Source organism: Pseudorasbora parva, chromosome 1 (genome assembly GCF_024679245.1).
Source record: "Pseudorasbora parva isolate DD20220531a chromosome 1, ASM2467924v1, whole genome shotgun sequence".
In the NCBI taxonomy this organism is placed as follows: Eukaryota; Metazoa; Chordata; class Actinopteri; order Cypriniformes; family Gobionidae; genus Pseudorasbora; species Pseudorasbora parva.
Genome location: NC_090172.1, coordinates 64,812,040 through 64,818,028, shown reverse-complemented (window position 1 = coordinate 64,818,028; position 5,989 = coordinate 64,812,040). Strand labels below are relative to the sequence as shown.

The window sequence follows — 5,989 nt, the reverse complement described above, 5'->3', positions numbered from 1 at the left end:
ATTGCATTCTTTTCCACCTTTGGTTTTCCTCAAATGATCCAAACGGATCAGGGAACCAATTTCATGTCCCGATTGTTCAAACAGGTTCTGTCACAACTGAACATCAAGCACGTGACTTCTAGTCCTTATCACCCAGAGTCTCAGGGTGCTTTGGAAAGGTTTCACCAAACTTTGAAGTCCATGTTAAGCAAATATTGCGTTGAGTTAGGGAAAGAATGGGATGAAGGGTTGCCTTTCCTCATGTTTGCTGTCCGTGAGAGCGTTCAGGAGTCTCTTGGGTTCAGTCCAGCCGAATTGGTTTTCGGACACACGGTGAGGGGCCCACTGAAGATGTTGAAAGAGACTTGGCTGGCTGAACAGACCGCGGGGTGTAACTTACTGGACTATGTTAGCTCTTTTCGAGAACGCTTGCATAATGCTTGCAAATTAGCTCAGACTGCTCTGGAGAGTACGCAGGTAAAAATGAAAAACCGTTTTGACAAGAGTGCTGTTTCTCGTTCATTTTCCGAAGGGGACAAAGTCTTGGTTTTATTGCCCATACAGGGTGCTGCATTGCAGGCTAGATTCTCTGGACCGTACGTCATTGATAAGAAGCTGAGTGAAACAAATTATGTAGTTCAAACTCCTGATCGACAGAGAAAAACTCGCGTGTGTCACATTAATATGTTGAAGTTGTACGTGAGTCGCGAGGAAGATATTGAGTCAAAAAGCTCAATTATCACTCCTGTAGCTTCGATTGTGGTTACTTCTGACAGTGACTTTGATGAAGATGGGTTGAGCCTGCAGAGTACCCTAGTTTCGGGTGGTAAACTAAATAATTCCAAGGTTTTGGAAAATGTAACCTCTCATTTGGCGCATTTAACTGATTCTCAACGAATTGATATCGTACAGCTGATCCACTCTTTTACGGGTTTATTTTCGGATATTCCCACCTGCACTCAAGTGCTGAAACATGACATAAACGTGGGTGATCATCAGCCTATTAAACAAAGGGCATATAGAGTGAACCCTGTTAAACGTAAACTTATGGAGGCTGAGGTTAAATATCTGGTTGAGACTGGTCTTGCAGTTCCGAGTTCCAGCGCCTGGAGTTCACCATGTTTATTGGTTCCGAAATCTGACGGCACGCAAAGGTTCTGCACGGATTATAGGAAAGTAAATGCCGTGACGAAACCTGATTCGTTTCCCCTCCCGCTTATGGAGGATTGCATTGATAAGGTAGGCTCTGCACGCTTCGTCACCAAATTGGATCTCCTAAAAGGATACTGGCAAGTTCCTTTGACGGAGCGCGCAGCCGAGATATCTGCTTTTGTTACGCCAGAAGATTTCCTCAATTACAGGGTGATGGCGTTCGGGTTGCGCAACGCCCCGGCTACGTTCCAGCGTTTAATGAACAAGGTGCTGGGCGGGGTTCCGAACTGTAAAGCATATCTAGACGATATTGTTGTTTATTCGAATACTTGGGAGGATCACTTATCAAGTTTGAGTACAGTGTTTGACCGTTTGTTAAAGGCATCTCTCACTCTTAATTTGGTTAAGTGTGAGTTTGGCAAAGCGACTGTTACCTACCTAGGGAAACAGGTGGGGCAGGGACAAGTTCGACCTGTCGCTTTGAAAGTGCAAGCCATTGCAGAATTTGCGGTGCCCCGTACGAAACGTGAACTGAGAAGATTCTTGGGAATGTCTGGTTATTATCGGGGATTTTGTAAAAATTTCTCCGATGTCGTGTTGCCTCTAACGAATATGCTTCGTGTGTCCCAAGCCTTTGAGTGGACTGCTGAATGTCAAACTGCATTCGAGTCTGTTAAGTCACTTCTGTGCAGTGCCCCTGTGTTAACAGCTCCAAATTATTCACGTTCATTTAAGTTGGACGTTGATGCTAGTGCTACAGGTGCTGGCGCTGTCCTTTTGCAGGATGATGAAAACGGGGTTGAACATCCTATTGGATATTTTTCAAAGAAATTTTTAAAACATCAATTAAATTACAGTACCATCGAGAAGGAAGCACTAGCTCTGCTAATGGCGTTACAACACTTTGAGGTATATGTTGGCTCTAGTTCATTGTCGATCGTCGTATTTACCGACCACAATCCGTTAGTGTTCTTATCTCGTATGAAGAATTCAAACCAACGAATTATGCGCTGGTCTCTCTTTGTCCAGGATTTTAACCTGGAAATATTTTACAAGAAAGGTAAAGACAATGTATTGGCTGACGCCCTATCGCGGTCGTTCAGTTCTGAGTGAATCCACTGTATGTAGATTCTTTGTGTGTAAGGGTGTTACGACCTGTGTCTTGCACTTGTATTGCCGTGCCGTGTTTTCCTTCTCTCCTTTCCTCTTCTCTAGCTTTTCTCTGATAGGTCTATCAATGATCGGGTGGAGGATCGTTATTGGTTACCCGGCTGAAGCGTGGATGATAAAAGGATGCCGTCCGCACTCGACGGGGAGCTCATTGTTGGTTCGGCCGCGACCGGGTTGAGAGCTCCTGGATCCCTCCTCCGGCCGATGATCAATGTCTAATCGTGTTATTTGATTCTTTGGGCATGTAAACAAAAACTATTCACTGCATGAAAAGTGGGATTTTCGTCCCCGTAAACGGCCGGAAATCTCCCTGATTTTCGACAATTAACGTCAGTTTACAGCCTGTGAACGTCGCGTTCGTCTGTGCCACATATTGACGGAAACGAACCATGACGTATGTGGAGCTTGCGGAGGCATGCTGGCGCCGGCGCTAATGGCTCTAATTAGCATATGAATAGCAGCTCTGGGCGGCGCCTTGCCGGAATGGCTTGAATTTCCCTTACTCACTATTGGTTGAAACTACTACATTGAAACAAGAAATATCACTCGTGATTGGTTGGCAGATCTGTTACTATTGGTCAACCTGGGTAATAAATTAATAAATTTAAACCCCCAAATTATAATAATTTTACACACATATATATATAAAATTATGATTTGCATATTTTTTAATTGTATATATTCATATTCATGTGATATGCTATTATGTTTTATATTCATGTCATTGTTATCCTATGGACTACGCTATTATAACCATCAAGGACATTCATTTATTGAGGAAAGGAAAATATGCCAGGGACGTGCAGTTTATTCAAAGAAAGAGCTTTATTAGAACAAACACAAACACACAACCAAATGCAAAACGTTTGAGATCTGCCCACACAACAATAGGAAGCTCACGAGAAGCCCAAAATCCTACAGCACCATGAAGTCTCTGTTTTCCGCTTCAGAGCTGTAGGTAACTAGCGCCATTCTGTCTGTTTTAAGTCCTTTTTCAGACGTCTGTCGTGCGTTGCCCTGTTCTTTGGAATCGCCTCTAATCTCGATTGCAGCGTGGCACAGAGCTCGGCGAACAGTCCATCCAGACACCGCGCGAACGATGCCGTCTTCCTCATCAGACATCAGGTCTATGGTAGCGCACTTCCAAAGGCCCACCTCATCCTCAGCTAACACACTCTTTCTTGCTTGTAGCAGCTGTAAAAACAAACAATAAAGACAATCAGTATTGCGCGATGTACTGCGTAAAATGCACCTGAAAAATAGTCACACTGACCAAAAACGGATCTAATCTAATAAATCTTACCCTCTTTCTTCTCAATCGACTCCGAGTTGAACTCTTCACAGCTTTTCAAGAACTGGATGTTTGTACCTCCTGCGTACTGTCTCTATGTCTTACATGCAGCTGGAAAACAATTAAATGAGTGTTATGACGAAGTTGTGAAGACGGCGTACTGCTTCCTGTAAAATGACCAGAAAAAGAAAACACTTTTATAAAGCAACTTACATTTGTTCTTTTACAAGGCTAATTTCAGCTTGTGCTACTTAAAAAGCTTTGCTTTAGGTTACTTTAGCTTAGATAACAGTCTTACCGCAATCTTAGGACTGGTCTTCTCTTAGGCACTCGTCTTCTCTTCTTAAAGTTAGTATCTTCCACACAGTTTTTCGACTCCAAAGCAAGCAACCTATCATCTATGGACAACAACCTGGAGATTACTAAAGATAACTGCTCGTTAAAATCGGCAGCAAACTGAGCAAGCTGACGAGATAGCCCACTGATTGCATTCAGCTGTTTCTTCCCGCCGGTGTTACGGATCAACTGGGGATCATGTTATCTGGGGACGGGCGCGTGCACGCAGCTAGTTTTACCTGGATTTACAGCAGATGTTAGACGAGGACAGATTCGTCACAGCGGATTTTCCACTGAACAGATTTAAAACGCTTTCCACATTATTGGTAAATGTTTGCATAATATCAGGCTCTGTGTTTTCCTCTGTCGCTGCTTTGCTGTATGTTTCAAACGCAGTTTAAGGGAAATTTTAATGTGGTTTCATTTCACAACACAGACCACGCCCACATTTTGTTACATTCTTTTCGATGAAAGTCGTATCCAATGACAATTACATTCAATAAATTACATTGTGTCGTATTAGTATCGGAATTTTTATTTTATTTTTAATAACTATTGTTTTTGTAATTTGCTTAGGGTATTTTTTAAATTATATATATATATATATATATATATATATATATATATATATATATATATATATACACGATATATATATACACTATATATATATATATATATACGATATATATATATATATATATATATATATATATATATATATATATATATATATCCTAACTAAAATAACTCATAGCCTGTCATATTACCTTTCTCATATTAGCCTATTATATTCTATTATAATCTATTATATTGCCCACCCCTTGCCCACCTGCACATCCCAGCTGATATACAAGATTTGGGGGGTCATTCTGCATTTGAAAGTTTGAAAGGGTTTTAAATCTTCTAAATAAAGTAAAATGATTCAAAATCAAGTAATTTATATATGCCAAAGTCAACTTTAAACATATACAATGTAATTTCCAAACAGCAAAATTGTGGCCAGTGAAAATGCTGAGTGGCTAGTAACTTTGGAAAACCACTAGCCACGGTGGCCGGTGAGCAAAAAAGTTAATGTCAACCCCTATATATATATATATACACACACACACACACACACACACACATATATATATATATGTGTGTGTGTAGTGCCGTTAAAATTAATTTGCGTTAACACGTTAATTTTGACAGGCAATGATATATGATATATAAAGTTTGCTGATGTATGACGCCGCTTATTAGCAGGAGACCGCAATGATTGGTAAAAGTTGCGGTGATTGGTCAAAATTGCGAGTCGCACTGAATTCACGGGGACTGATTGCAAATGACACACAATAAATAATCTAGAATACTTTCATCAAATATATAAATTCAAGCTTAAGTTTAAGATTTTACAGTTAGGCTATACTGAGCCTGATCTATCTAAGAGATTTTCTTAGAAGGAAGTTCATACCTTTTAGAAAAATGTCACATGGGTTAAAACTCCTGCTACCCTGATTTGCATTTGTATAGCTCACAGCATGTTCATTTACATGTTAAAGCCTCCCCTGGAGTTAAGGGAAGGGGGCTCTTGGGGGGGACAACTGCCAAGCAAGGCCCACGTCAATTTCTGACAATTCACGGCAGTTTTCGGTGTCGCCTGCAAACTGCCGTGTACAGTCGTAAACCTGATCTTCCACGACAATCTACAGTGCCGCTTACTGACGAAAATCCCACTTTTCATGCAGTGATTACAAGAGCGTAGGGGTGTCCTGCTATTTATTTTGAAACTTGTTTGGGTTCTGTTTATGTTAGGTAGTTAGGTTAGTAAAATGTATTTTCTTTTGCTTTAATTAGGTTATTTAGTGTATCTTTCTTTTCAGGTTTGTTTTGTTTATGTTGGCCTTTGGACACCCTGACGAGATGCTCGCCCTTTTATGTATGTTCATTTAATAAATTCATATTTACTTATATAGTGTTTGGTATGTTTGATTATTGACCGGAGTGATTCAGGGCTGGGATTCCAAAACCACAACCCATTTTATTATTATTATGCCCGGTTAACGTTTGTTTCCTTCC

General features: G+C 40.6%; 1 long non-coding RNA gene across 1 annotated transcript; it reads right to left on the bottom strand.

Annotated features, from left to right (window-relative positions):
- Positions 1-2,931: 2,931 nt before the first annotated feature.
- Positions 2,932-4,551, bottom strand: LOC137087877 (uncharacterized). The gene is made up of 3 exons (XR_010907539.1): positions 3,891-4,551; positions 3,605-3,759; positions 2,932-3,495 (listed from the first exon to the last, which is right to left on the bottom strand). It is a non-coding gene; the product is annotated as an uncharacterized lncRNA (long non-coding RNA).
- Positions 4,552-5,989: the final 1,438 nt, after the last annotated feature.